This window comes from Anomaloglossus baeobatrachus, chromosome 2, assembly GCF_048569485.1.
Source record: "Anomaloglossus baeobatrachus isolate aAnoBae1 chromosome 2, aAnoBae1.hap1, whole genome shotgun sequence".
In the NCBI taxonomy this organism is placed as follows: Eukaryota; Metazoa; Chordata; class Amphibia; order Anura; family Aromobatidae; genus Anomaloglossus; species Anomaloglossus baeobatrachus.
In genome coordinates this window covers 551,518,934-551,540,174 of record NC_134354.1, presented here as the reverse complement: position 1 = coordinate 551,540,174, position 21,241 = coordinate 551,518,934, and positions in this window count along the sequence as shown.

Sequence of the window (21,241 nt, the reverse complement as noted above, 5' to 3'; positions counted from 1 at the left end):
GGGGTAAAGTCTACCATGTGTTGTCGCTATCACTGTTTTGTGAAGGGTCTACATTGATTAAGACATTACATGGAGCACAATTTTAAAAACTAAAAAACAGCTTCATCATTTCAGTAGAAGATACACACTTTAGATCTACTGTGAACTGGTGCGACAGTAAATTAATTCGTTTTGTTACTTTGCTAAGAGCAGTGCTATCATTTTGTTTTAGCTGAGTGAATGTATTGTATTTAAGGTATTGCTTCTCTATCTCCATTTTTAGGTTTCTGCAACTATTAAGCAATTCTGTATTTTCATTAATCAGGAAGGTGACAGCCACCTAGAATAGGAAATGTATTCTCTACAAACATCTCTCATTGCCTGTCCTATTTCATTCCCTATAGTGGACAAAACGGTAGAAACTGAAGTGACTCAATAGTTTATGTCTGTATAGTGAATGGACGATGGAGATGATGAGAACATTTACTTGTTTCGCATGTACTTCTTTGTTGTTGCCTTTCAAAAATACGGGAATTTGTGCCTCAATACAAACAATAATAAACATAATAATCACTACCAGGGGTGGACACTGACCGCTTTGGACTCCTATGCAAGAAATATGTATGGAACCCCCTGCTTTTATACAACTATGGGTGGCTTTACACGCTGCGACATCGCTAGCCGATGCTAGCGATGGCGAGCGTGATAGCACCCGCCCCTATCGTTATGCTGATATGTGAAGATCGCTGCCGTAGCGAACATTATCTCTATGGCAGCGTCACACGTACTTACATGCTCTGCGATGTCGCTGTGACCGGCGAACCGCCTCCTTTCTAAGGGGGCGGTTCGCTCGGCGTCAGAGCGACGTCACTAAGCGGCCGCCCAATCAAAGCGAAGGGGCGGAGATGAGCGGGAAGAACATCCTGCGCACCTTCTTCCTTCCTCATTGCTGGCATGTGGCAGGTAAGGAGAGGTTCCTCGTTCCTGCGGCGTCACACATAGCGATGTGTGCTACCGCAGGGACGAGGATCAACTTAGCCCAAGCGACAGCAGCGATAATTGGGAGAGGACCCCCATGTCAACGAAGAGCGATTTTGGACATTTTGCAACGTTCCAAAATCGCTCCTACGAGTCACACACAATGAGATTGCTACAGCGGCTGGATGTGCGTCATAAAATCCTTGACCCCAACGTAGCGTGCGTAGCGTGTAAAGCCCGCTTTATCTACAGGTTATAGATACTGTTTGTGTGTGTGTTTGTGTGTGTGTATATACTGTATATATTACGTAGTCTGTCTTATTAAGTATATTACCACCCCCTTATTACATAGTGCCCTCTCTTGTTATGTGCAGCATCATACTTTACGTATCAGATCCTTGTTATTTTTGTTATTTATACCACCCTGTCTTTATTTCGTAGCATCCTTTCTTGTTGGATACAAAATAAAATGACTGCTGATGGAATATGGTAAAGCTTCTTTTCTAATGAAGGAGCTTATGGACTGGTCTTCTGCTCAGATGCTGCTCTATTTGCAGTAATTTTATGTGTAACAAGAGAGCACTATGTAATAAATAGGGTGCTATGAATAACAAAAATAATGAGAATACACTATGTAAAAGACGGTGCTATATGTAAAACTTGATACTATGTACTAATGGGATGGTGCTGTACATAACAGGGGATGCTATATCATAAGGGCCTGCATTATGCATAACTAAAGAGGACTTTACGTAATAAGGGACATTGTTATACATAACATGTTGTAATATTTTGTAATATTGGGATTGTGCTCTACCTAAGAGAGGATGCTTTATAAGGGACGGCACAATACGTAATTAAATAGAATGTTACTTAATAAGGGATGGTGTTATATGTAATAAAAGAGGAAACTATGTAATTAAGGACATTGCTATATATAACTAGAAAGTACACTATATACCAAGGGACTGTGCAATACATAAGGCCAGAGTCACATTTGCAAGAGACTCGCGCAAGTCTTGCATCGCATCACCCGGCACGGCCACACACTCTTGAAAGGTATTGTATTTCTATGCAGCTGAGATGCTATTGTTAGAGTGTGCCGGGTGATGCGATGCAAGACTTGCTCGAGTTTCTCACAAGTGTGACTCCGGCCTAATAGGGCTACATTTCTGTTTCCATGTGAAGTGTCAGTGTGCTGCCCGATTTTTACTGCCCGTACTACTGATGTTTCTTCTGATTAGAATTGTTCTTGTTGTTTCTTCTCCGTCTGGTTAGTCTTTCATGTCAAAATCTCCCAGACATGAGTTTTCTGATCCCTGAAAATAAAATGGTCATATATATTGTATAAATACGTTTGTGTCCTGAATAAAAAATCCCACACACTGTGCCCCGGACTAAAAATATGTACCCCCACCATTAATATACTATTAAACACACACCATTCAAAATATAAACGGATAAACGAGCATTGGGCCTCCCATTAATTATACTTTTTGCCGCCCTATAAATATAAAAAAATCAGCTTCTTTGACTCTTTCCCTTAACTCATTTGAAAGCTATGTTCACACGTTATGTTTTTGTTGAATTTTTTTTCCCCTTGAATTAGTTGCAGAAAATATGCAGCATCTTAGGCTATGTGCCCACGCTGCGGAAAATGTGCGGATTTTGCCGCGGATTTCTCGCGGAAAAGCCGCGGATTTCCCGAAAATCTGCAGCAGCGGCACTTCCCAGCCATTTCTATGGCATTTTGGAAATGCTGTGCCCATGCTGCGGATTTTTTCGCGGCGGATTTCGTGCGGATTTTGATCCGGAAAAATCTGCAACATGTCAATTATTGTTGCGCATTTTGATCCGGATTTTGGCTTTAAAATCGGGGGGAAAAAAAAAAATCCGCATCAAAGCCGCGGCAATTCCGCGGTAAATCCGCAGCAAATCCGCACCTTTGAAAACGTGCGGATTTTGCGGGAAAGCCGCGGATTTTGATGCAGAAAAATCCGCAGCAACATTCTCCCGTGGACACATAGCCTTATAGTATAAGCAATGTGATATTTCTGAAATCTCATGCACACATTGCTTATGTTTTCATGCAGATATACAGCAGATTTAAGTCTGCAGCATGTCAAGTCTTTAAGGCCATGTGCCCACGGGAAAAAATACCTGCAGGTTTTGCTGCAGAAAACCCGCGGATTTTCTAGATTTTACAGATAAATCCGAAGGTTTAAGTAAGTACAGACACTCCTCATGGTATCCTATGGGATTTGGGGAGGGCTGTATCAATGCTGAGGTATTTGCGTCTGAGGAAAATACTCCGAACATAAGTGCATGCCAATTATTCATGCGGAATTATCTACGGAAATTCCTGCCTTTCCACTATAGAGATACAGGGTGGGAAATCTGAAATCTGTAATAATGGATAGCTGCGGATTCTGGGGAGCTGCTGCGTGAACCTGCGGAAATACCTGCAGAAAATTCCGCAGGTACGTTCTCCCGTGGGCACAAGAGTTTTTGCAATGTATTTTACCCATATTAAAGCAAAAACACATTTTCTTGCAAACACATCAGAATTTACTGCTGATTTTTTTTCCTGTAAACCCTGAATGTAGGCATGTAGCCTTAGTCCCTGTCCTGTGTCCCCTTCTCCCAACACACATTCATTATAAGTCCCTGATAGCATCATTATGAATTAGGAGGAGGGAGAAAACATTATCACAGTCTATAAAGACACATGTGTTCACACCATTTATAATGATGTCCCCCATACTGCCCCCTTTCTGGCATAATGTCCCCTACCCTGGGCTTTTTGTAGTAATCATGTTTCCCAAACTGGACTCCTTCCTAGGATAATAACTCCCAACCTGGACTCCATCTTATAATACTGTTTGCCATTCTGAGCTTATTCTTGATATAATGTCCCTCATCTCAAGCCTCTTCCTGGTATAATGTCCCCCATTAAGGGTCCTTTCCAGTAATAATATGCCACAAACCGAGCGCCTTTCTGACATTTATCAACCTTGGCTCCTTCTTGGTTTAATGTGCCCCTTCCTGGTTTAATGTTTTCCATCCTGGTCCCCTTCCTGGTATAATGTGCTCCAACCTGGTCCTCTTCATGGGGTAATGTCCCCTATTTTGGGTCCCTTCATGGAATAATATGCCCCATTCTGGTTCCCTTCCTTCAATAATATCTCCCAAGCTTAGTTCCTTCTTGGTATAATGTGTCCCATCCTCTTCCTCTTCCAGGTATAATGTGCCACATCCTGATCCCATTCCTGGTATAATGTCCCACATTTTTGGCCCCTACAGGATATAATGTGCCCTCCTGATTCCCTTCATGGTATAATGTGCCCCACCATGGACCCATTCCTAGATAATTGCACCCACTCTGGGCCCTTACCAGTAATAGTGCCCATCCTTATCCCCTTTCTGGGATAATGTGCTCCATTCTGGTTCCCTTTCTGGAATAATGTGCCCCAACATTGTTTCCTTCCTTGTATAATGTGCCCCATCCTGAACCCCTTCCTGGTACACTGTGCCCGTTCATGGTATAATGCACTCCATCCTAATATAATGTTCCCTGTTTTTGTCCAACACATTAAAAAAACTGTGGCTCCCATGCCAATTGGCATCCTCTTCTAGGGCTGGTTCAAGAGATGGCAGCTACACATTCAGCTTAAATTGTTGGCAGGCCTCGCTACGTGTTTGGGCCACGATGCTGCTGCACCGGCTGCACCAGCAGTATGTCCTCTCCTGATTACGTTACTACCAGGAGAGTTGACTTCATGGACAAAGACTGGACTGTAGTGTTACAGCATAAGACATTTTTATAATTTGAACCATTTTAATAAAAAATCAATGATCACACATGGACATGACCTGGAGTTTGACATATAAACATCTTCTAACAGCTTTTTACCTATTTAGACAATCCATTAATTGAGGAACACGTCTTCACAGGAACACTCGATCACAACTATTAGGCTGTGTGCATACATTGCGTTTTTGCCATGTTTTTGCTTGCAGTTTTTCAGAAATCTGTGAGGAAATCCACATGCCAGCAAAGTCTATTAGAATCCTGAAGTGTTGTGCACATGTTCATTTTTTCCTTGCGGATTTGGTTGCAGAAAAAAATCTGCAGAATGTCAATTCTTTCCATGTTTTTGGCTACGTTTTCACCACTTAAAGCAGTGAGAAAAAGCATAAAAAAACATTACCATCGTGGCAGAAAATGCAGCAACACATTCTTTTTTGCAGCAACGTTTTTCCTGCCAGAAAGTGCAGATTTGGCTGCAGAATGTCTGCAACATGTGCACACATTTAATGATTATTCTGTGCACATTGAACACTCCTCAGCCTGTGTAAACAGGCCAGTTAGTGACTGTCTATTGATTCGGCGGTCATTTAATAACATGGATCATCCGAGTAAACCCAGCAATAGAGTCTCAGTAGAGTAACTACAGACTCTCCTAGGCAGCAGATAAAGGAATATGACACTTAGAATATTTCTGAACTTCAGTCATCTCATTCTAGTGATCAGTATAAATAATAAGTGAAAATGAACAAATATATTCATGTTGAATTGAATTCTACTTGAATATTACAAAAATCTGTATTTGCCCAAATGCTGGCCACCATTTTTCCTAGCTCAAAACAGCCATGAAAACAATGGAAAAAAATCCTATACTCATGTTACTGGATACATCTGTGGCCCCTTTGCTCCCTGACATCATAGGTCCAGTCCTCGCCACATCTTCTGATCGCCACTGATCGTACTAAAATGCTCTCTTATACTAGGTTGAAACTTACGTCTTTGATGAGGCACAAGCACACTCATGGTCACAGTCATGATGTTGTGACTATTTAAAGGAAACCTGTCAGGTGCAATATGCACCCAGAACCTTCGAGCAGTATGCGGGTTGCATATTGCTAATCCCTGCCTAAGGGTACCTTCACACTTAGCGATGCAGCAGCGATCCGACCAGCGATCTGACCTGGTCAGGATCGCTGCTGCATCGCTACATGGTCGCTGGTGAGCTGTCAAACAGGCAGATCTCACCAGCAACCAGTGAACAGCCCCCAGCCAGCAGCGACGTGCAAGCGACGCTGCGCTTGCACGGAGCCGCCGTCTGGAAGCTGCGGAGACTGGTAACTAAGGTAAACATCGGGTATGGTTACCCGATGTTTACATTAGTTACCAGCGCACACCGCTTAGCTGTGTGTGCAGGGAGCAGGGAGCAGGGAGCCGTGCACACTGAGCACTGGCTCCTTGCTCTCCTAGCTACAGTACACATCGGGTTAATTAACCCGATGTTTAATGCAGCTACATGTGCAGAGAGCAGGGAGCCGCGCACACTGAGTGCTGGCTCCTTGCTCTCCTAGCTGCTGTAAACATCGGGTTAATTAACCCGATGTGTACAGCAGCTACATGTGCAGAGAGCCGGCAGCACAGGCAGCGTGAGAGCTGCAGAGGCTGGTAACTAAGGTAAATATCGGGTAACCACCTTGGTTACCCGATGTTTATCTTGTTTACAAGCTTACCTCAGCTTCCAGATGCCGGCTCCTGCTCCCTGCTCGCTTCATTCGTCGCTCTCTCGCTGTCACACACAGCGATCTGTGTGTCACAGCGGGAGAGCACCTTTGAAGAAAACGAACCAGGGCTGTGTGTAACGAGCAGCGATCTCGCAGCAGGGGCCAGATCGCTGCTCAGTGTCACACACAGCGAGATCGCTAATGAGGTCACTGCTGCGTCACAAAAAGCGTGACTCAGCAGCGATCTCGGCAGTGAGCTCGCTGTGTGTGAAGCACCCCTAACTCCCTGTATACACTATCATAGGTAAAGAGACCTTTAGAAAAAGTATTTCTAAGGATTGATTATATGCTAATGAGGCCCACTACTATCCCAAGGGCGTTACATCCCCTGACTATTCGCCCTCTTAGCATGTTAGTACGCCCACAGGAGTGTACCAACATGCTATTCAATGCAGCATCACCAGCAGTGATGCGCGTACCTGTGTTAGCTGTGACCACGCTTCTGAATGCTTGGCACTTCCAGTCATGTGCAGTATGAAGCCGGGTGTACACGTCCCGGCTTCATAGAGGTTTACTGCGCATGACTTGAAGTGCCTGGCATTCAGAACACTGGCACAGAGAACACAGGTACGTGAATCACTGCTGGTGATGCTGCATTGAATAGCATGTTAGTACACTCCTGTCGGTGCACTAATATACTAAGAGGGCTGACTAGTCAGGGGGCAAAACACCCTTACGACTAATCTCTAACCTCATTAGCATATGATAGAAGATCTTTAGAAATACGTTTTCTAAAGATCTGTTTATCTATGCTACTAGATACAGGGACAGTTAAGTAAGGATTAGAAATATGCACCTAGAACTGCTCGTGGTTCTGGGTGCATATTGCACCTGACAAGTTCCCTTTAAGCGCTTACAAAGATCCGCCCTGGTCTAGTATTGAAGGGGATTTCAGCACGAGCAGTGGCAATCAGATATGGCAAGGACTAGCCAGATGATAGGAGCATAGTGACCAGAGAAGTGAGCAGGGCGGTGAGTATAAGTATTTTTGTTGTTGTTACATATTACATTTATTATGGTTTATGATCTGGAGAGAACCCTGAGCATAATAATGGACATGAAATTCGTGAAGAATAACTTATCCTCAAATAGAATTTCCTGGGAAAATCTGCACAAATATGAAAATTCTCATTTTTCCTGATTTGCTTATCTCTATTTACCAGCACAAATTTCTACAGATAAAATCATTTCACACATTCAGTGATTCTGGAAAATGTTTAAAGGAATGGCTGCTTCTCATGCACATGCGGGTTTTCAGTTACACTGCTGTAGGTGTGCCCCTCCCCCGCACTCAGTGACCACATGCATGTTGTGAGACTGTGACCGGGGTAGTCCATGACGGCCGGTACGTCTCGCCCCGGTTGTGCTCCCTCCATGTATAGAAGGCAACTCCACTCCAGGGTTAATCCTGTTTCCCTACAGGCTGAAGTGAGGGTTAAAAGGAAACAGGAACATGGGCGTGGGCCCTAGTGTGTGAGGGAGTGAATACAACTCCCTGAGTATCTGCCGGAGAAACAAGTATATGCTGTATTGGATTTGTGGTTTGTGCAAATAAACCGTGTGCTGTGACCCTTGGTGCCTAGATCCCGTGTTTTCTGCTACGCAGCCGACCACGTTACCTCACAATGTATATAAAGCTTAATTACTGGAGAATGAAATGTTCGGTAATTCTCCATTAAACTTTGAAATTGATTGCCATTTGTTTAGGTGCAATGCATCAGTGTAATAGCTTAGTCACCTACACAGCAGTGTATAGAGCCTGCACAACTCTTAGTACATAGCTATATAGCCTCTGTGCACTGCTTCATAGATCTGTTGGACACCATGTGTATGGAGATATTTGATTCTATAGGTAATACTTCCATATTCCATACTTGCGGCCACGTAACCGTTCTTCGCTCTGAAATCGACAAATCCTCACAGCACACAGTGTGACTGCAGCCTTGTGGATTTAGACTGGACACTCTCTTTAAGCAGTATCCAAACAAGAACAAACTTTTCAATTTTTAGCACTCACTGATTAACAATTTCTAAAAATAATTACTTATAGTATGAGAAACATTCCCTCGTACATCCACTGTCAAAGGACTCTAATCAAGCCAAATAAGATCTCTTGCTTTGTAATGATGAGGGGCAAACACCCAGAAACACGTGTTTGCAAATGCAGTTTCTGTTTTGTCTTTTTAGCCTAAGCCATGTGGCAAGGCTCATTAAAGAGTCGATATTGGCTTTTAGGATTGCTACATCTGAAAGGTGGTGCTAGAGATCATGTCTTCTTCCTCTCTGAAGAGGCAATTTGCATTGATGACTAAAGTATCAGACCTTTTTGGCTATTCTGGGCGGTTTCACATTTTTAATTATTAATAAATAATTAAGTCAATAATGAATAATGTTTTTTATTGTACATTTGCTCATTTTCTCATTCACACAAGGCACTATGAAAATTTACTAATACATTTGTATCTGAACAATAATTACTTTCTGCATAGAGGCCCATGATTTTCAGGACTTCGCCCCAATATTTTGGTTTTCTGTGCCATGCTGCCATCTAGTGGTAAGTACAGGCATTTTTGAAGAAAAAAAAAAACCTTGTTAAAATGTACTTGGTTATGAAAACTATGAAGAATATCATTCACGAACTGAGGACTTAATTGATTATCCAATTCTAGTTTTGGTTTACAAATACTGATGTAATATACTGACCGAATACTCAATATGGGAACGTGGTCTTACAGCTATATTTAGTGACAAGAATAGATAGATAAATGTGTAACAAACTACATAACTTACTGGATGACCTTTTGGATCACCCTCAGAACCCTAGATTCCAGTAAGTGGATCTGAATTGTGTTTGGCGAGTAGCAGAAATAATAAATCAAGTCAAAACCTTATGGCAGATTTATCTTTTTCCCCTTAGAAGAGGTAACATTGGAAATACCAAGCAGTATCTGCACAGCTTCACTGCAGTTTTTTTCTTTTTATAAAGGATATTAAAGGGAATCTATCAGCAGTCTGTCAGAATCTGTCTATTTTTGCCACCTAATCTGAGAGCAGCATAATATAGAGACTGTGACTTTGATTCCAGTGATGTGTCACTTACTCGGCTGCTTAGTATATTTTTTTATAAAATCCATGTTTAATCAGCAGTAGATTATCATCAGAGGACTACTTGGCCTGCTGACAGGTAGTGCATCATATTCATGAACTCTGTATAACTGCTAGATCTGCAGCAGAGAAAACATTGAAATTATCAAAATGACAGCAAACAGATCAGTAAGTTACAGATCAATGGAATCAGGGTCTCTGGCCCTACATTATGTTGCTATCAGATAGGGGAGTAAAAACTTGGTGACAGATTCCCTTTAACTATTATAAAAAAACAACCTTGTGACACTATGTACTCATATGTTATTTAAACTATGGAGAATAGCATTCAGCAACTGAGGAGCTAAGTGGCTCAATTGATTATCCAATTCTGTAAGTTTACTTATTTCCCAGGATAGGAGAGGTAAATGGGGTTACTAATGAGATACTTTCTACTGCATTAGGGTACGTGCCCACAATTAGTGTTCACAGCTTTTTTGATGTAGCATGCTTCAGCTGCGTCCAAAACGCTGTGTTGTACAGTTCAAGCACAGTGGACAGGAATTCTAGAAATCCCGTGCCCACTGTGCTTGTTTTTCCCACAACAAACACTGACCAGCGGGATGACTTTCCAGACGGCAGCATGTCCGTTGTTTGCTGCGGATTCACAAGTGTCCTCCGTAGGCAGAACACAAGCTAGAGACCCTAGCGCACTGAACTCTGATCATGGGTATGAGCAGCTGCGGTCTCCTGCGTTCTCCTGCGGAGGAGTCTCATGAGCCAGGCTCAGGACCCCTAGCATCCGGCACGCAGTGGGTCCTAATCGTGGGCACATACCCTTACAGAAATTATCGAACATGTTAATACTGTTTAAGCAATAGAAATTATTAAAGTGTTTGTCCTACAATGGACATTTATTTACATTCCACGGTGATAAATGTGTGATCACTGGAGGACCTCCACCGACCACTAGAACAGAGTCCCAAACTCCTCATGTCTAGTCACTAAGGAACTCCAGTTAGAGCTTATTCAGGTGTCTGTGAAAATCGGTCCACACACAAACCACAATACATGGACTGGCCGTGGTCTTCTGACCCAGACTTAGCAGCCTCATATATGCTTTTGACCCACAGTCAGTCCGTACATTGCAGTCTGTGCGTGGACCAATTTCCACATTTTATTTTTTGCTTTTTTGTAGTATATATTGGGGAGGATTCTAGGCCTACACCCCCTTATCCACCCGTATTTCCAACAGAAGGTTTTAAATGCGAGCTGTTTCTAGTTACCTTTCATTTCCCAAGTTCAGGCTTGGCCTGGTTTGGTGCACAGAGAGGAAAGACATTAGTGAATAATGTCATCCATATTTAGGTACACCTTGACGTGGTTGAATGGATTTGCACTCTTTGATCAAAAAATGTTAACTAAGTATATTAGGTTTATAATGTTTAGAGCAATATTGGAATTCATGTATTCATTAATCTCAGTGTGATGATGCGATTTTCATGAATGTGTGACTAATCTCTAAGGAGGAGTCAAGCATGCGCCCTACCGATATATTCAATGTCTATGGGGGAAAACAGCAAAGAACTCTGAGACAATGCCTTTAATGGTAATGCAATATTGAATATCAGTTTTGTTCTTCTTAAAATACCTAAAAATGTAATATGAAATGTATTTATTTTATGTTAACAATAGCTAATCAAAAAAACATGGCCATTTTACCCTGAAAATCTATGTCGTAATTTTTTTACCCCAAGTGTTTCTATCTATATACTGCAACTACATGGCTACAGATCTCTTCCAGTAATGTAACACTGTCCCCTCTGGCCAAGATCATTTACATTAAAATCCTGAGCTAGTAAATTGTTGCATTGATTAATATAGTGATTTATCTTTTTATGTTAATATAAAAAGAAGTCACATATATAACAGTAACAGAGAGAATCTAAAGGAGACCTTCAGATCATAGTGTCACAAAGCACCATAACTGGAGCAATCACATCCGGAGATGGAGAAGAGCTGTCCTTCTGAATGTAATGTCATCGTCTTCGCTCGTCTTTCCTACAATAATGTAGTACTGCGAAAAATTTGTAGCAATACTGAGCGATACCTGACGCTTCATATTTCTGCTTATGTCAATGACAAAAAGCCTTAAAGTGATCAGCATGTAGATAATAAAAGTCTTGGGTACAAATACATTTAACACTTGATGACCCTGTTTTTAGTGTTAGGCCAGTTTCCCACACAACTTTTGATGTTGGAGAATTTCTATGCCAATTCTGTACCTATCATGTAAATTAAGTTACTTGTTTTTTTATCTCGTTTTTGATGCTTTGTTTTTTGTCTCTTCTTGGTGTGTCGTTTTAAATAAACCTGCTTTGTTTTTGATATTTGACTTTGACAAAACTTTATTAATATACTTGTATGTTGATTACACATGTTTTTAATGAGTTTCCGCAAAGGAAACACACTATAATTGCATGTGTGTTTTTTTACCTGCAGTTTTCTCCATCTAATGCAACTCTATGGGGAAAATCTGCACAGAAAACTCAGCGTACCCGCAAGAGAAATCCACATGCAGTGGATATCAAACACGCACTGCAAATGAGTATATATTGAGTAAACAAGAAGCGCAGTGGGCAGGAGATTTCTATAAGGCCTCAGTTCCCCTTGTATATAGCTTCCAATGCGAGAGCATCATAAGCGATTTGCTAATGACCCTCTGCTGCGAGCATCAGCCAAGGGTCATGCGATTGTGATGCATTCTTGCGATCGTATCACAGCTGCAGAGAAGAAGGAGGGAACACTTTCTCCCTCTCCTCCACGGCCTGTCTCTACGTATATCTCACTGCGGTCAGATGACATCCGAGTGCAGTGCGATGTTTCCCACATATCCATAGGCTTGTATGGGTTTGTGTGAGCCGAGACTCGCTGCCAAACGCAGCATGCTACAATTCATTTCTTAGGCCGATATGACATGACAACTCAAACACAGTTGGACACTGCACCATAGTTTTGCACTGGTGTGAGTGCAGTCCGCTGTTTTATCAAATTGCACTCATCTGTGCAAAATGCAGGTGGAACCAAGGCCGAAATCCCATCTACTGTGCTGTAATTAAAAAACGCTGAGTTTTTGAATACACAGCATCAAAAACGTATGGTAGGCAAAGCCTAGAGTTTTTTCACACTGCATTTTTTTTTCAAGTGAAAACCCCTTTCGGATACAGGATTATCTTTTTGGTCTAGAAACATGTTTGTTAATATTTTGTTCATATTTTTTAAAGCGTTTTCTTGAGTGTTTTCTGTTCAATTTTTTTTTTAACTTAAAAAATGAATACAACACTGTTTTTTCTTTTTTTAGCCTACTTATTGTCTTTTATTGTAAAGTATGGGGTGAACTGATAGCAGAAGATGCCTGAGGAATGGTCCACTATTTTTTATCAAAAATGAAGCAATTAGAAAACACTCAGAAGCCTTAGGCTGGTGTAACACTTGTGATTGCCTCGCGTGTATCTCGCGCAAGTCTCATGGTGCATATGTGACACCATGGACTAGTCAGGTTGTCCCAGGTAGTCCCATGCACACACACACACCCTCCCTAAAAAGGTGACAGCAGCCAAACTTCAAAACCCTTGTCACCACCCTCCAGTTTTGATGTCCACACCAGGGGGGTGGAGCCAGGCGGTTGGCTCTGCCCACCGAGGAGTTCCCAGGCCTCGAGGCGGGAAAACAGTAGTTGAATTGTAGAGAGTAGTTCCAAGAGAGAAGTCGAGTTCAAGGGCAGACCTGTGATCAGGCCTGCCAATAGTCTACTCAGGTGGCTGGGTTGGAGCCCAGTCACCTCTCGCAAGGAGGCAGACGGTGGTGGCCGCCTGCAGGAGCTGGGATTACACCCAGTGGAACCGTAGGGACCGGGGTCGGGCGGTGGCCCGCCAGTACCGAATCGGGGAACCGATTGGAAACCAGAGCACCAGGAGGGGTACTCAGACCCAGCACGAAGCCCAGAAACCACAGGGCTGAATCAAATCAACTGATTAAGGACTGGACTTAAGAACCTTTCCCACACAAGACCCGACTGAAGACAACAGCCCAACCATTAGGGTAAAGCCACCGCTAAGGCATAGAGACCCAAAGGGCCAGCGTCTGCGGGCAAACAGGGCTCTCCCAACACCCAGCAAGCCGGGAGCGGACTACCGTTGCTTAGGCATAGGAGTCATAACATTCACATTAAGGAGGTGCAGGAGAAAGGCGGAAAAAGGCAAGCCCCATTCATCACCCCGTTTGGTTTACCAGAGATTCCAGTGTGTTGTGTCATAGTGAGTACACCAGTGCCTTCAGGCCGCGCACCACGCTGCACCACACCAACACCCCAGCACGCATCCAATCCACCGCCTCGGCACCTCCCTCGGGCCCCCGGAACCATCACTCTCCTACCCACAGAGCGGTCAACACCAAGCTGCGCAACACCGTCCCCGGGAGGCCTAGTCAATGGCAGCGGTGGTGTCCATCCATTCACCACAACCCGTGGGTGGTGTCACGAACTTAAATCCCCTACAAACCACCGCGGCTTCGGCCGTGGGACTCCCCATCGAAGTCCCCGCGTGTAGCGCCAACCACCCCCCCTTACGGAGCGACGTGACCCCCTGGGTTCGTGAAGAGCTCGAGCCACCCACCGTTCGAGCCCGCGGGGTGGTACACATCACCCGTCATGAACTCACATTCTCCTCACAGGAGTGTCTCAGCTGCATAGAGGTGCATGCAAGCGACCCACTCCTGGGAGGAGAGTGTGAGTCCGTGACGGGTGATGCACCACGAGACTCGCGTGAAATACATGCGAGGCAATCGCAAGTGTGACACTGGCCTTAACGTATGAACAAAAATGTGGTTTTCCAATGTTAGGCCATGTGCACACATTGAGAATTTGATGAGTTTTTTACCTCAGTATTTGTAGCCAAAACCAGGAGTGGAACAATCAGAGGAAAAGTATAATAGAAACACGTCACCACTTCTGTATATTTCACCCACTCCTGGTTTTGGTTTACAAATACTGAGGTAAAAAACTCACCAGATACTATACGAGTCCATGTGACCTTAATCTACCTTGCTGGAACTGTAAGGCCACGTGCACACTTTCAGTATTTGGTCAGTATTTTACCTCAGTATTTGTAGCCAAAACCAGGAGTGAACAATCAGAGCAAAAGTACCGTATATACTGGCGTATAAGACGACTTTTTACCCCCTTAAAATAATGGCTACAGTGGGGGGTCGTCTTATACGCCGGATATATACCTGGGTGCTGTAGTGCGCCGCTCCACTCCGTTCCACGCTTGGATTCTGCCTCCATAGCGACGAGGGAGGAACTTCCTGTCACCGCTGCTGAATGGCAGAGCGCTGGCCAATCAGAGGCAAGCAGCTCTGCCTTGACGTCAGCGCTCTAGCAGGGAAGTTCCTGCCTCGTCGTTATGGAAACGCGATACACAGCCCGGCCCCGTACTGGTATATCATACAGCATATATACTGGTATATATACAGCGGATATATAGCGTATATATAGCAGGGGGCCGCACTGTGTGAGGAGGTGTTTTTTTTTTCACTGTCCAGTATAACCAATAGGATTAGTGCAGTAACACCAGATTCCCCTCGCATCCATGCAGGGACATTAATGAAGAGCTTACATGCTGGCCCCTGCACTAATCCTATTGGTTATACTGGACAGTAAAAAAAACACCTCCTCACACAGTGCGGCCCCCTGCTCTTAGCATACTGAAGCATACTGAACGGGGGTAGTCTTATACAGTGAGTATATCCCAAATTCTATATTTTTAGGGCAGAAGTTGGGGGTCGTCTTATACGCCCAGTCGTCTTATACGCCGGCATATACGGTATAATAGGAACATGGGCACCACTGCTGGATTTTTTACCTACTCTTGGTTTTGGTTGACAGATACTGAAGTAAAATACTGACCAAATATTCAACGTGTGTATGTGGCCTTACAGTTCCAGGAGAGTAGATTGTAGATTATGGCCTTGGTATTTGGGGAGCTTTTTAACCTCAGTATTTATAGCCCATAACATGAGTGAGTGAAAAATACAGAAATGGTAATGTGTTTCTAAATACTGAAGTAAAAAACTCATGAAATTCTCAACATGTGCACATGGCTTTAATCCCATCCACGTAGCTGGAACTATAAGACGATGTGCACACGTTGAGTATTTGGTGAGTTTCTCACCTCAGTATTTGTAAGACAAAATCAGGAGTGGGACAATCAGAGGAAATGTACAAACACGTCACCACTTCAGTATTTCTTACCCACTCCTTGTTTTGGCTTACAGATACGGAGGTAAAATCCTCACCAAATACTTAATATGTTCACATGGCCTGTAATAAAATCAGACTTTGACAGTCCTGCAATACGGCTCTGGCTACCTAATCTGCTATCTGCATATAATAAATACTCGGTATACAATACTTGTATTTGCAGCTGGTTTCAAAGTGAGAAATCTGTATTACAAAGCGTCATCTGAATCATTATATAACTTGCCTTTCAGCCGCAACTGCTGGTGTGTACCATAAAAAAGATAAATGTGCCTTTTTCACATCATGAACATCTGTCATTTAGCGCTCAATTCAATTTATTTCCACAAAAAAAACTGTATTTAAATCTGAGAGTAAATCACAGAATCTTATAGCATAAAACATTACAATGACTGAAGCACAATGAAAACAATGGCAAATCAAAGTATTTTATGTGCGTAATGATTTCTAACTGGTAGCAAGATAATGGCTTAACTCAATAAAATCTGGTTAGATTGATGGATTTGAAAAGCTTGTAATAGATTAGCTATAAATATGCCAGTGGAAAAATAAAATATTCTGCACATTGTAGATGAGCGTTCTCTCCAATCAGCACATGATTTCTGCTTTATTCCTTTATATAACATCCTTATAGGTTCATTATTTGGCTCCTAAATTGGCCTTCACCCACCCCTACCCTCCTTTCCCATATTCAATAGATAGCTGTCAGCTAAATTCAAGTAGATAAATGCAATAAAATGCTTGTCCCTCATACTCCGGATTGCTCAAATCAGCAGAGTGCTCTTGGGTTCTTTATGATGGACTTCTCTAATGGTGGCTTATCACCCGGAGAACAGAAGGATCAGCCATCAGAATCCCAACATGATTAATCCTTCTCTCCCCAACATCATTGTTTGAGGAAGAGTTGGGAGGTCTCACATTAGATGGTAAGGCAATGTTGCCGATATGGGTGGGTTCAGCCAACGTTAATCTAAAGTGTATGGGAGCTTTAAAGTTATCTGCACATAGGGTGGCAGAATAATGCAGTATTGCATATAAATGCTTAGATGTGCTATTCTTTTTCAGAAAATGCAGTCCTTAAAAAGTGTCTAGTGAACAGAAAATTAACATTGCAAGCTTAGTCTATCCACAAGGCCTAATTATGCTTTTTGTTATTGGAAGTGTATGTTCTTGCTGTACGTCCATATGTTCATATATTGAATGTCAAATTAGAGTGGCACACAGGGATTTTATGCCATTTTCATGAGTCTAAAAGATATATATATAGTACAGACCAAAAGTTTGGACACACCTTCCCATTCAAAGAATTTTCTTTATTTTCATGACTCTAAAAATTGTAGATTCACATTGAAGGCATCAAAACTATGAATTAACGCATGTGGAATGAAATACTTAACAAAAAAAGTGTGAAACAACTGAAAATATGTCTTGTATTCTAGGTTCTTCAAAGTAGCCACCTTTTGTTTTAATTACTGTTTTGCACACTCTTGGCATTCTCTTGATGAGCTTCAAGAGGTAGTCACCGGAAATGGGCTTCCAACAATCTTGAAAGAGTTCCCAGAGATGCTTAGCACTTGTTGGCCCTTTGGCCTTCACTCTGCAGTCCAGCTCAACCCAAACCATCTCGATTGGGTTCAGGTCTGATGACTGTGGAGACCAGGTCATCTGGCGTAGCACCCCATCACTCTTCTTCTTAGTCAAATAGCCCTTACACAGCTTGGAGGTGTGTTTGGATTCATTGTCCTGTTGAAAAATAAATGATGGTCCAACTAAACGCAAACCGGATGGAATAGCATGCCGCTGCAAGATGCTGTGGTGTTATGATCCGGAACCATGGAAAACAACCATAAATCATTGGTAAAAGGTGACAAGAGCATTGGCAACTAATCTGGCCGCCATCCCCTTACTAACCATCACAACTAGAAGAAGCCGAGGGTTGAACTAACATCCTGTGCACCGTGAACCCAGCCGGAGAACTAGCTATCCTAAAGGAAGGAAAGATGAATAACTCTCTGCCTCAGAAAATAGATAAAGAATAACAAGCTCCCCCACATTCAAAGACTGCAGAGATATAGGAAAACACAATACACAGGTAGATGATAGGATTAGCAAAAGGTGAGGCCCTACTGACTAAATAGGACAGGACAGGAAAGGGACTGATGGTTGCCAGAAAAAAACCCTGCAAAAATCCAACAACCTAAAGCCCACTTTACACGTTGCAATTAGTTGTACAATCGCATTTGCGATGTGACACGCCCAGGTTGCATACGGGATCTATGAGATTTCACGTTGGTCGTTCATTTGCTGTCACACGAGCGTTAGTAGTCTATGTTAAATTGATCAATGTTATGTGCGATCCTTTAGATCATGTGTTCTGTGACGTATGCATTGGGCACCTTTTTTTTTTTTTTATTTATTGACTTGACAAGCATGTGTAATGTGTAGGGATGCATTTTTACTATGTCATCTGCCATTCAGCTCTGCTACATGGCCGCTAACAGCAGACACAGACAGCCATGTAGCAGAGCTGAATGGCAGATGACAGCAGACACAGACAGAGCCGCACTGTCAGAATGAACTCGGGTGAACTTCACCCGACTTCATGGTCATGCTGCGGCTCTGTCTGTGTCGCGCCCTGATTAGCGGTCACCAGTGAAGACTCACCAGTGACCGCTAATCTCCTGAGTAACTGAAGTTAGCAGCCCTCTCTCATACTCACCAATCCCCGATCCCCGGCGCTGCACGGCTTTCTCACTGCTCCGGCGGCTTTTACTGTTTTGAAAAAGCCGGCCGCCCAATAAACAATTTCGTATTCCCTGCTTTCCCCGCCCACCAGCGCCTATGATTGGTTACAGTGAGACACGCCCCCACTCTGAGTGACAGGTGTCACACTGCACCCAATCACAGCAGCCGGTGGGCGTGTCTATACTGTGTAGTGAAATAAATAATTAAATAATTAAAAAAAACGGCGTGCGGTTCCCCCCATTTTTAAAACCAGCCAGATAAAGCCATACGGCTGAAGGCTGGTATTCTCAGGATGGGGAGCTCCACGTTATGGGGAGCCCCCCACCCTAACAATATCAGCCAACAGCCGCCCAGAATTGCCGCATACATTATATGCGACAGTTCTGGGACTGTACCCGGCTCTTCCCGATTTGCCCTGGTGCGTTGGCAAATCGGGGTAATAAGGAGTTATTGGCAGCCCATAGCTGACAATAAGTCCTAGATTAATCATGTCAGGCGTCTATGAGACACCCTCCATGATTAATCTGTAAGTTACAGTAAATAAACACACACACGAGAAAAAATCCTTTATTAGAAATAAAAACACACACATATACCCTGGTTCACCACTTTAATCAGCCCCAAAAAGCCCTCCTTGTCCGGCGTAATCCAGGATGATCCAGCGTCGCTTCCACCGCAGCTGCATGGAGGTGACCGGAGCCGCAGCAGACACAGCCGCTCCGGTCACCTCCACACAGCAAATGAACACAGCCGCGCGATCAGCTGCTGTCACTGAGGTTACCCGCGGCCACCGGTGGATGCAGCGGTGGCCGCGGGTAACCTCAGTGACAGCAGCTGATCGCACGGCTGTCTTCATTTGCTGCATGGAGGTGACCGGAGCGGCTGTGTGTGCTGCGGCTCCGGTCACCTCCATGCAGCAGCGCTGGATGCGACGCTGGATCATCCTGGATTACGCCGGACAAGGAGGGCTTTTTGGGGCTGATTAAAGTGGTGAACCAGGGTATATGTGTGTGTTTTTATTTCTAATAAAGGATTTTTTCTGGTGTGTGTGTTTATTTACTGTAACTTACAGATTAATCATGGAGGGTGTCTCATAGACGCCTGACATGATTAATCTAGGACTTATTGTCAGCTATGGGCTGCCAATAACTCCTTATTACCCCGATTTGCCAACGCACCAGGGCAAATCGGGAAGAGCCGGGTACAGTCCCAGAACTGTCGCATATAATGTATGCGGCAATTCTGGGCGGCTGTTGGCTGATATTGTTAGGGTGGGGGGCTCCCCTTAACGTGGAGCTCCCCATCCTGAGAATACCAGCCTTCAGCCGTATGGCTTTATCTGGCTGGTTTTAAAAATGGGGGGAACCGCACGCCGTTTTTTTTAATTATTTAATTATTTATTTCACTACACAGTATAGACACGCCCACCGGCTGCTGTGATTGGGTGCAGTGTGACACCTGTCACTCAGAGTGGGGGCGTGTCTCACTGTAACCAATCATAGGCGCTGGTGGGCGGGGAAAGCAGGGAATACGAAATTGTTTAATGGGCGGCCGGCTTTTTCAAAACAGTAAAAGCCGCCGGAGCAGTGTGAATGCTGTGCAGCGCCGGGGATCGGGGATTGGTGAGTATATGAGAGAGGGGGATAGACTGACATGGACAGAGAGTGAGGGACAGAGATAGTGACGGACTGACAGAGATTAGTGCATGACAGACATTGTGAGGCGCTTCAGAACGCAGCTTTTCAGCTGCGCTCTGAAGCAGACCTTTTTTAAGCTGCGGTGCAGAGCGCACACCTGCGCACATAGCATCAGACAACAAAATCGTATGAGGGATGTCACACGTTACAATTGACTAGGTTCGTGCAACAAAACGCTCAATTCTAGAGAATGATACGATGTGTTTGCGATCAACGGTTTTGCGTTCAATCCTGATCGCATGTAGCTGTCACACGCAGATACCTCACAAACGATGCCGGATGTGCGTCACTTACAACTTGACCCCAACGACGGATTGTGAGATATATTGAAGCGTGTGTAGCGGGCTTAATAGTACAAAAAAGCCCTCAGATTGCTAGATATGAACTCTGTGCAATACCAGGCACTCTTGTCATTCCAATGAAGAGAAAGCAGGAACCATTACAAATTCAAGAAGCAACAAACACATGGACTTATAAGAGCAATACTCCAAACATACAGTGCCTACAAGTAGTATTCAACCCCCTGCAGATTTAGCAGGTTTACACATTCGGAATTAACTTGGCATTGTGACATTTGGACTGTAGATCAGCCTGGAAGTGTGAAATGCACTGCAGCAAAAAAGAATGTTATTTCTTTTTTTATTTTTTTTTTAAATTGTGAAAAGTTTATTCAGAGGGTCATTTATTATTCAACCCCTCAAACCACAAGAATTCTGTTTGGTTCCCCTAAAGTATTAAGAAGTATTTCAGCAACAAAGAACAATGAGCTTCACATGTTTGGATTAATTATCTCTTTTTCCAGCCTTTTCTGACTAATTAAGACCCTCCCCAAACTTGTGAACAGCACTCATACTTG